This window comes from Lissotriton helveticus, chromosome 10, assembly GCF_964261635.1.
Source record: "Lissotriton helveticus chromosome 10, aLisHel1.1, whole genome shotgun sequence".
NCBI classification, from domain to species: Eukaryota; Metazoa; Chordata; class Amphibia; order Caudata; family Salamandridae; genus Lissotriton; species Lissotriton helveticus.
In genome coordinates, this window is record NC_136071.1 from 332,498,572 (window position 1) to 332,508,517 (window position 9,946).

At 46.3% G+C, this 9,946-nt stretch overlaps 1 long non-coding RNA gene across 1 annotated transcript; it reads left to right on the forward strand.

The window, feature by feature from the left end:
* Positions 1 to 5,603: 5,603 nt before the first annotated feature.
* On the forward strand, positions 5,604 to 6,645 carry LOC144785188 (uncharacterized). Its single transcript, XR_013601801.1, has 3 exons — positions 5,604 to 5,626; positions 6,067 to 6,132; positions 6,395 to 6,645. It is a non-coding gene; the product is annotated as an uncharacterized LOC144785188 (long non-coding RNA).
* Positions 6,646 to 9,946: the final 3,301 nt, after the last annotated feature.

Genomic DNA, 9,946 nt, shown 5'->3' on the forward strand with positions numbered 1-9,946 from the left:
TTGGAGGCTCACATGCTGGCCGTAAGCACCACGCAACTGTGACCGCACACCCAGCTAGCCTGGGTATATGGGCGAGCGAACTCTAGACCCGCGGCCCGCCAGAAGCAGTAAAATGCAGGCCTGCCTGTGTCCTTGGATTCCGCCGTCCACCGTGAGCTCCTCCGCTACTCGGTCCTCAGCACTCCTTGTCTGTAAGCCTACGATGAAAGAAACGTTAAAACCAATCCTAGCTCAAACGAGACAAAGTCCTTTGCAGGGGGGAGGGAGGAGGATGGAGGGCTGCCCCCTCAAATCACCCCTATCATACACACACAGCCCCCCTACTGCCCCACCTGGTCCTTACACTGAGCAGCCCGTCCCCTAATAGTATTCAAATATGGGTAGATTATCTGTACACAGCCTGCAGTTTAAAAATACAAAACCTTCTTGATGTCACTTTATATGTTACTACTTGTGGTCAGCAATGAGCCGTAGTACCTTGAAATTATGCTTTCACTGAATATTCCAGCCTGTCCTGCCTAATAACAGGCCTGGGGATTAACTCCCTTAAATCCAACACAGTACTCAGCAGAGAAAACCAATTCTTGCAATATTAAGGCACTGCAATGCCTTCCCCCCTTTAAACTAGCTGTGGTCTCCCATCCAGCTATTGCCCGGGCCGAACCTGCTTAGCTTCACATAAGACGTACTGTTTTTATTGTGCAAAACCTCCCATGCACAGTCGAGCCGATCCTAGCTCCTAACAAACAACCTTAGATGGTGTTTTCAAATCCCTGTACAGCAATGCATGACCTTTCTATTTTATGGTGAATAAACTCGGGACCTTGCTGTTATTAGCACCAGGCTCTAACTAACTGAGCAAACCGGCCAGTGCAGTCGCACCGCCTGTCCCAGCCCGCACAATACCTCAGCGCATCACCGGCCCCGAGAAAATTGCTGGCCGCTCAGTCGGGCCGATCTTTGCTCCACAGCCGCCCCTGCCCGCACAATACCAGCTGGCTGCTCCTGTAGCGTCCCGCGGCCTACGATACGCCCGCGTGTCCCCGATGAGATGCTGCTAAGACCCGGGGTACGCTCCTAACGACCTCCGATCCCGATCCGCTCCTCAACCTGAAAAACAAAATTAACAAAAAATTAACAGCCCCACAGCGGGGCGAGGAGCGAGCCTGGGAAGCGCGGGCACAAAGAGGGTGCTTCCCGCGTGCCCCAGGCTCTTAAACCCCCCTTTCTGGTCCCGCCCCTTGACCCGGAAGCACTCACACCGCTTCCGGGTCAACGGCGGGACCGACCAATCCTATAGGGGCAAGGGGGGCCGGGCCCCCCCTTTCCTAACGCCTCTCTCCGCCACTTCCTTGTGTGTTTTTCCCAGAATCACAGGATGTTGGCCCGACGCCGAGACTCAAACCTGGTTTCACAGCTCTGGCCATTACACCACATCCTCTCCTACTTTCATGGTTGGTAGTTTGTTTTGTTTTAGGCTGCCCTAACAGGAGAAATGGGCTGGTGCAAGCTGACTCATGACGAGGGCCCCAGCACTTATTTGTTTACAAATTAATCATTGCTTGGAGCGGATTAGTGCAATACCCATAGGAGTTGACATAAAGCCCTACCTTCGCCTGACCAGATTTTGCTGTAAAAATACCTAATGGAAGCAGACATGAACAAGGGGGCACTACATTGATTTCTCCAAAAACCTGACAGACGGAATGCATGCCTCAGTGTCCGATGCGTCTGATGCTTCTGTGGATGCAGAGGAATGTGTACTGCAATGGTATTCCTCCAGTACAAATCCTGTGCAAGACAATGCATGCATGTGATGGCAGGATACTTTACATTGCATATGGCAGCCTGTTTGTGCACCAGCTCAGGGGATATCACCAGCAGCATGCTAATCTGTAGACATGTTGGGTTTTCTCCTTCAAACAAGTCACTGCAGCAATATGGATGCTGCTCTGCAATGCATGAAATGATTTCAGGAAATCTTAGTAAATCTGGGACCTCCTTTCTAAAGTTTATCGTGGCCTCGCTCTTTCCTTTATGAATTCTTGCCCAGTTTGTGTTTTTTTGCACCCTTGGTGGAAGTCATCCTACAAAATCCTTTGAGAGTACACAACTCAATGTACTTGTCATTACACTGTTTGACCTTTTGGACCATTTAAATCACGTGTGTCATACCTCAACGCAGTGACTGTGTTTCAAGGGGGAACAGCCTTTACGACGCGGCTGTTACACCGTGTGCCGTTACAACGCGGTTTTTTCAACGCAAGTCGTTACCACAACTTGCGCTGGAGGGCGCTGCAGGACAAGGAATTTTTTAATTTACTAAGTCCGCACCCCCTCCAACGCAAGTCGTGGTAACGACTTGCGTTGAAAAAACCGCATTGTAACGGCACGCGGTGTAAAAGCACGTGTTGTAAAGCCGTACAACCTGTTTCAAGATACAAGGGTTCAGATCTACTAAATACCATGCAGCACAGATCAACTTGAAAACCTGCAGTGCTTTATTGTATGGAGAATGACAACATTTGGAGCTTTGCAGTTACACATTATCCGGCACTCATGATGTCATCAGGAGCACTCCTGCAAAAAAAAAAAGAAGCAGTTTTTACTTGACACTAAGTTGAGCGGGCAGTATCTTGCAAAACATTTATTTTTGCATGCAAACATCGATTGTCAGCACAGTTTGCACTGCTTTGGGTCAAACGAGCAAGACAGTGAAAAAGTGGTAATTGTAGGACGTGGTATTTATTACCAAGCACCACAGAGATCAGTGGTAAAGTGTCTAAGAGAATGGAAGCATCGATACTCGCAATGCAACTTGCTGCGTTGCCTCACAATGTGATGGGATGTGTTCCATGGGCATTGCGGTGGGTGTTCCCAAGTAACCCCCATGGCATTTGACACAGACACCAGATTTACAACAAGCTGTAAACCAGGCAATGTGCCAAAAGCTTATGCCTCCCCAAGGCTGGTGTAAGGATTGTTTTTGTGAGGGAAGGTGTCCCCTCCCCCATAAAAACAACCTGATTTCAAGGCATACACCCTGCACCAAGATGCAAGGGTGCCTGCATTGATGCATGGCAGACATTTACAAACTACAAACCTCTTAGAACAGATCCTACGAGAAGATTGAGTACATCTATCTCGAGCTTAGTCTTGGAAGGAGAAACTAATGGGTGGATAACCAAGAACGAGGCTGAGTTCTTGATAACCACTGACCCCGTCACCCCATACTTCTACACCCTTCCTAAGATTCATAAGGGGCAGAGTCCAGTCCCGGGCAGACCTATTGTCTCAGGGATTGGCTCTCTCCTAGAACCACTGTCCAAGTTTTGCGACTCTTTTTTGCAACCAGTGGTGAGAAAGATACCATCATTTCTCCAGGATACTAGGGATGTGCTCCGTCTGATAAATGACATCAATGGGAGGGAGGGAGTGGACCTCCTCTTGACATTGGACGTAGAAGCGTTGTATACCAACATCCCACAACAAGCTACACTGGACGCAGTCGAGTCTACCTTACTTCAGGAGGAGTGGCACTCGCCCACGCCTGTACATTTCATAATGGCATGTGCTACTATAGCATTGACCGAGAACTTCTTCCAGTACGGTACCCAGCTCTACCATCAAATCAGCGGGACCTCGATGGGTTCGACATTTGCTCCCAGCCTAGCGTGTATTTATATGGCTACCTTCGAAGAGTGTATCATTAACTCTGCCAATAACCCTTTCAGTGACAATCTGACTATGTGGCGAAGGTATATAGACGATATCTTTATACTATGGAGAGGCACCCGCATGCAATGTGAAGCTTTTTGTACTTGGATCAATTCACAGAATCCTTTTCTTAAGTTCACCAGCACCATATCAGACACGGTCATTCCCTTCCTAGACCTACACATCAGTCTTGGACCAGATGGGTTGAAGACTACTTTGTACCGTAAGGAGACGGACAGGAACAGCCTCCTTCTCTATGGGAGTCATCACCCACGGGCCCTAAGGGATAATTTACCTTTCGGGCAATTCCTGCGAGTCCGCAGGAATTGCACTGATAAGGCTGACTTCAATCATGAAGCTGCTACCCTGCAACACAAATTACAGGATAGGGGGTACCCGACACGGCTGCTGCGGGACTCTCGCAAACGAGCTGGTAACAACCACCGAGAGGCACTTTTGGAGTCTAGTCCGAGAGAAACGGATGATGTGATCACTTGCGTGACTTGTTTCACTAAACATTCAAGCCACATCAAGAAAATCATTAACAGAAATTGGCACATTTTGAACTCAAGCGATCTTGACATCCCACCGCCTCGCTTTGCCTTCAAACGCACGGCTAATCTGAAAGACTCTCTAATACATACACGCCCTAAGAAACAAAACAGTACAAATCAAACCACACTATGGGGCCATCCGCCAGTGACAGGACACTTCCCATGTGGTGGATGCGTTGTTTGCTCCCAAACAAGCACCATCAAGGAGATCACACTCTCAGAGACTTTCAAGTGGCAATTGCGTAAACATACGAATTGCAACAGCACCAAGTGCATTTATCTTATCACTTGCCCCTGCAATAAACATTATTTGGGGATGACCATGAGACCGGTCAAACTCCGTATCATGGAACACAAGAGCAACATTAGATGTCTGAAAACCCACACCAGGCTCTATGAGCACTACACCCAACATGGTCATCAGGCAGATAACATAAAATGGGTAGTCTTGGAATCCCATCCCCACATTTCACAACAAGCCCTGTTCAGAATTGAACAAAGATGGGTACATCGCCTGCGCCTAGATACTGTTGGTCTGAATGATTGTGTGCCATGGTCGCTAGTGTCACGTTAACACCTTGGGATATGTCTAGCTTAAGACACCCCTACCGTGCCTACCGCACCACCTGCTGACGTCCTGACCATCAAACAACACACATGATGTCACACTTAACTCTCTGTACTTGATTAAATGTCTCCTACCCACCTTTTAACTTTTACTACCCATTTCTACCACCGTACATGGGCATTTCCTGACTGTACCACTTGCACATTAACCAATTACCTTAATTTGGCGGACCATAAATATGTTTCTCTTCTGACCCCTAAAACATGGCCACTACGCAGTACTGTCATTTTCCCACTGCGCAGTCTAATAACTGACTAGATTCACATTGTGATAATCGCGCAAATTATTTAATTTTAATCTTACACATGAATTGCGTTTTGCGCTCCTGTACCTTGCGTGAGACACTGTGGCTATCTATCTCACGGTACAACATCACATCCATCAGTTGGATACTCCCTCTCGGTATTCGCCGCCATGTCTTGGCCGAATATGACATTTTTGTGCCCTAACGATTCGTAATAGGTTCAACTGGACCATTCAGGCACCTATTTCACCACCAATATGGCCGCTAACCGGCGCCATTACCTTTCCTCCCGCCCTGTTCCAGTGGTCGGAAAACTTTACACTGTGACGCATGCGCGTAGTCCCGCTGAGGCCCCGCCCCCACGCGGACTCGGCGAGATTCGGGCTACTAATACCGCTCTTGAGCCCAGGGCGTTGACCAGCTGCTCTGTCCTGACCAGACGGTGGGGGTAGGTGTTAGCGGCTCCGACCGCACGCTTTCCGGGTAAGTGGCTCGACTGTCTGTTTCGGGGCGTTCTGCCCCCCTTTGTTGACCGTAGGTGGTATCGCGCATGCTTTGGGAGTGTTACCTACACGCCCATGTTTACCTTACGCCTCCAACCTACATACGAGCACGGCTTGGTCTCCGGTGGCCACGATGACGGTATGGCCCATCGTTTCAGTGATTCCTGACCTCTAGCGCCCGTTGGGTTTGCGGGGTCGCCTTTCGCTGTTTCATGGTCCGCGCCCCACTCTTGACCGCCGTGTTATCTCACCGGCTCTACTGATCGGTTCAGGCTCCAGGAGTTAAACTAATGGCCGTTCGGGTGCATGTCCTCCGCATTAGCCCTTCCTCCTGGCGAGCCTCAACACCCATGATGCTAATTTCATTATGGGGGAATACAGATGACGGGGTGTCATCAACACTGTCTTGCTCCCCCCTAGGTTCCTGACCTTTACGTGCAGGTCCCACTGGAGCAGACTGCGGGGCATCTCACGATCTCCCTTAGGGTAAGATCTCTTACATTGTGCCCCCCTTGTCTATGAATTCTAGTGTTCCTTAGCCGCTCAATCTGTATCTTCTTTGTGCATGACATATGACTGTGCGCCCCACTAAGTAGACACAGCTTGATGTCAATGCAACCACTGTTCTAACCAATTGGTTTACCCTTTCTCCTTGTAAATACGAGTATGTCCTTTCTATGTGTGTCGTGTGAGTTTGCCAGACAAACAGTTAACTGTCACGGTGTTCTGTTATGTTTTATTCCTTTAGGTCACTCATACCGAGCAGGATTTCCTTGCCTGCCCCTTTATGACCTTTTGGCATAAGGTTGTATGACTACAGATTTTTAACCTTTACATTTATATTATTTTCACTGTGTAGTACGTCCCACTTTGGGTCCTGATGAAATGCCGCGTAGGCATGAAACATGTTGACCACACCAGGGGGTTGTAGATATCTTGCCCAACATAAACCAGTAGCAACTATCTCCCCTCCCACCTTTTTACCAAGGGCGCCAGCCACTCCAATAAATTCTATTGTGGACTGACCCACCTTTTTTTTATATTCACCTCACCTCCTACGACTACACCCCTTTCTTCCCCACACACCCGCATGCACCATATGGCAGGGATTAAAGATCTCCGTTAAAGAGCCCCCTTGAGGGTGCCCGCTGAACATTGCAGCGCCAGTTCAGCGAGGAGCAAACCCATATGATGAAGCATGACATCTAGCTTGCTAGGTGTGTGAGGGTTTTAGTCCCAACAAGGGGATTCCCCCCTCTTTGGCTTTTCTTTCTTTCTCTCTATACACACTACATATCGACATACTCTACCTCCTCTCTACCCAGTCTGGGGAACTTTGTACTTTACATTGTGGCCAGACATTTACAAAGAACAGGAATGCGCTGACTCATAAATATAGCGCATTCCCGCCCTTTTCTTTTGACTAACGGCAATGCAGAGGAAGGCTTGGGACACTGCCCTATGCCAAATGTTTGTAATTTAAGCTCTCAGAGTTTACCAGTTTTCTTTCCAAGGTACCTCTCCTCATCCCATTCTTCATGCCACTCTTAATTAAGACTAAGTTATATCTAAGTAGTCTGATGTCCATCCAATCCCAGAAATCTAAGAAGAAAAAGTGAGCAGCCCAGGTGTAATGCAACACACTTACCTTAATGAATCAAATAAATCCTCCCTAGCGTACATCAATGCAGAACAACATTATGGAGAACCTTTGAACTCTTCTCATGGGATCATGTAGCGCCATACTCCAAAATGTAATGTCCTTTAAAACAAATGGAAGAGTGGTGTATGGCGAGCCCTGTAAAGTGCCAATAAGGTTGACGTTCCTCCTCAGTCTGGGAAGGAATATCCCCTTAGTGTATCTTTGATGGGAAGAACCTAGGAGCAAAGAGCCTGATTTCTCATAGTAAAAGAAAATATTCATATCTATCCAATTAGCTAGTGTATAACTATTAGCCTTGCTTCCCTTTGAAAATGTCAAAGTAAATAAACAATTCATCAGAGTCAGTCTATTCACAAGAGAGATAGAACAGCCTATTGCAATCCAACAATGTGTTGCAGCTTCCTCTTCCAAACCTAGTCAGAACAAAAGAAGGGCAAATAATCTCATGTTCTCATTGAACATGTATACGAAACTTCGAATGAAATTTGAGCCATGGTGCCCGTCCAAAACACAACTGAATAAAGGAGCTCAGACTCCAAGAAAGCAAGCTTCCAAACAATTCCTATTAAAGTAACAGTAACAAACAATTTGTAGTGGCAATCTGTGGCAGCATTTTCAAATCACAAGCACCCTTTTTGGTATTTTGTTATATTTTTAACTTGTTTCAGTCATCTTAATGGGTGCTACTGAGTTTGACCAGTCTTTGGTTTGCACTTCATTAGCTCTATTGACTTTCGCTCCATTTAGGAATATCGGCTACATACAAAGTTCTTTCTGGTGGAGCTGAGTCCATTCAAGTGGATCTTTAGGAGCTAGAAAAATTTGCAAATTTCCGCCTGTGAGTGGTACTTAAGATATCACATTGGCCTTAAGATATCCCGTTGGCCTTTGGTGAAAGTTCTAGTGCATCAATGTGAACTGCAGTATTGCATAAAGGCTTGGGTTTAACTAGGGCTTGTAATATGGAGCTTATTACTGAGGGAATATGGTCCGTGCACACTAGTAATTTTTCAAGTAAGGAAAGAAGGACAGTATTCTTTGAACTGCATGTGTCACTTCCAAAATTACAATATCCTGGTCCAGCAGGACGAGGAATAATGCTCAATTCCTTGCTGGAGTACTCTTAAAGGCAGACACAGCATTATGGAATTGTGGATTTGTCTCAGCTTCTGCCTTGTCATCATTGTGAGCTGAAAACGTCCAAATGTTTATCAAGGCATGTCGCCCTTTTTAGTGTGATTGGGACATCATTGAGAATATAGTCAATTTCAAAGAATGAATTTACTAATGGGGAGATGTGGTAGGGGAATACAGGAAACTTTGTGCTTCACTTGATCCAATCCAGCTGTAAGCAGGTCTCTCTAGGCGCTATCCATAACATTGTAATCCTCATTTTGGTTAGTTCTAGCTCCAGCCTTTCCTGCAGTGGCCTCCCCAGAACTTGCCATATCACAGTTGATTATGGATGGATGTGGTACCTGATAAGAGGCAAAGTTGCAGTCAAGGATTGTTATTGTTACAACAAGGAACTAGCAAAGGTGAGAAACCACAAGATAATCATCCCTTTTCCTAATGCAAACAAATAGTTCATTCATACCTTTGGGCAGAGTAGCCATTAACTTCTTTAGTAACAAAGGTCTTCCAGGAATAATTATTCAGGCACGTAGCTTATAGATTGCCATGATTCTTGACACAAATTAAAATAAATTGCCCAAAATCAGCAAGAATTCACCTAAACACAAATGATAGAAAACCAGACGGCTCCTCAATCCTCCAACAAATTGGAATATATCATTTAATACAGTTCTCTATTTGTCCTTTCTTTTAATAAAATGTATTTTTGCCTGTTGCACTAGGTAGACTCCAATGGATCCATGCATATTCCATTTATGTAACTTGTTCAGTGACAATCATTTCCAGCCAGCTCCAATACATTAGGGGCCTTACATCAACTAGGGGCTCAGCCTCCACTAAACACACTCTCCAAGTGAAGCAAGGTAAACTGGTGGAATTAGGAGTACCCAGAGCCACTGCAACAAAGCCACTTTGTGACCCTCCCTCTAAGGGCAAAATAAGGCCCGTTGTATCTTAACATGTTTATTCCAAATGTTACCACCCCACTGACTAGCTGTGTCAGGCTCTGTGCAGATCTGTGTAAATCTTTGGGGAATTACTGGTTTTTGGTCTCCCAACCTCAGGACTAATGAAGTAACTCCAGGTTTTTCCACAGCAGCAGATGGTTTGTGTTGATTTGTGTTGTCTCCAGTTCCTGTAACACAGATCAGGCTTCAGCAATTTAAACTGCTTGCTGAGCCACAAACCCCACCTGAAACCCATGATTCTGGCTTTCTGCCTTGCCACGTCAGCCTCATCAAAGACCTATCCAAGCAACAGTTCGCCATTGTGGGAAAATAAGACAGAGGAATCTGAAATGTGGCTGAACACAGAGCAGATACACAAATACATCCTGCCCCTTCTGCACCTCATGGCGGAACAATGTGTGCAGACAGGAAGAGAAGCAAATGATCATGCCACACATTACATTTAGTTAGTGGCACTAGACGGGATGGTTAGGTTGAGTGTAATTTGATTGTCTGAAATAATTTTTGATGTGTTTTTGATGACTTTTATTAATAA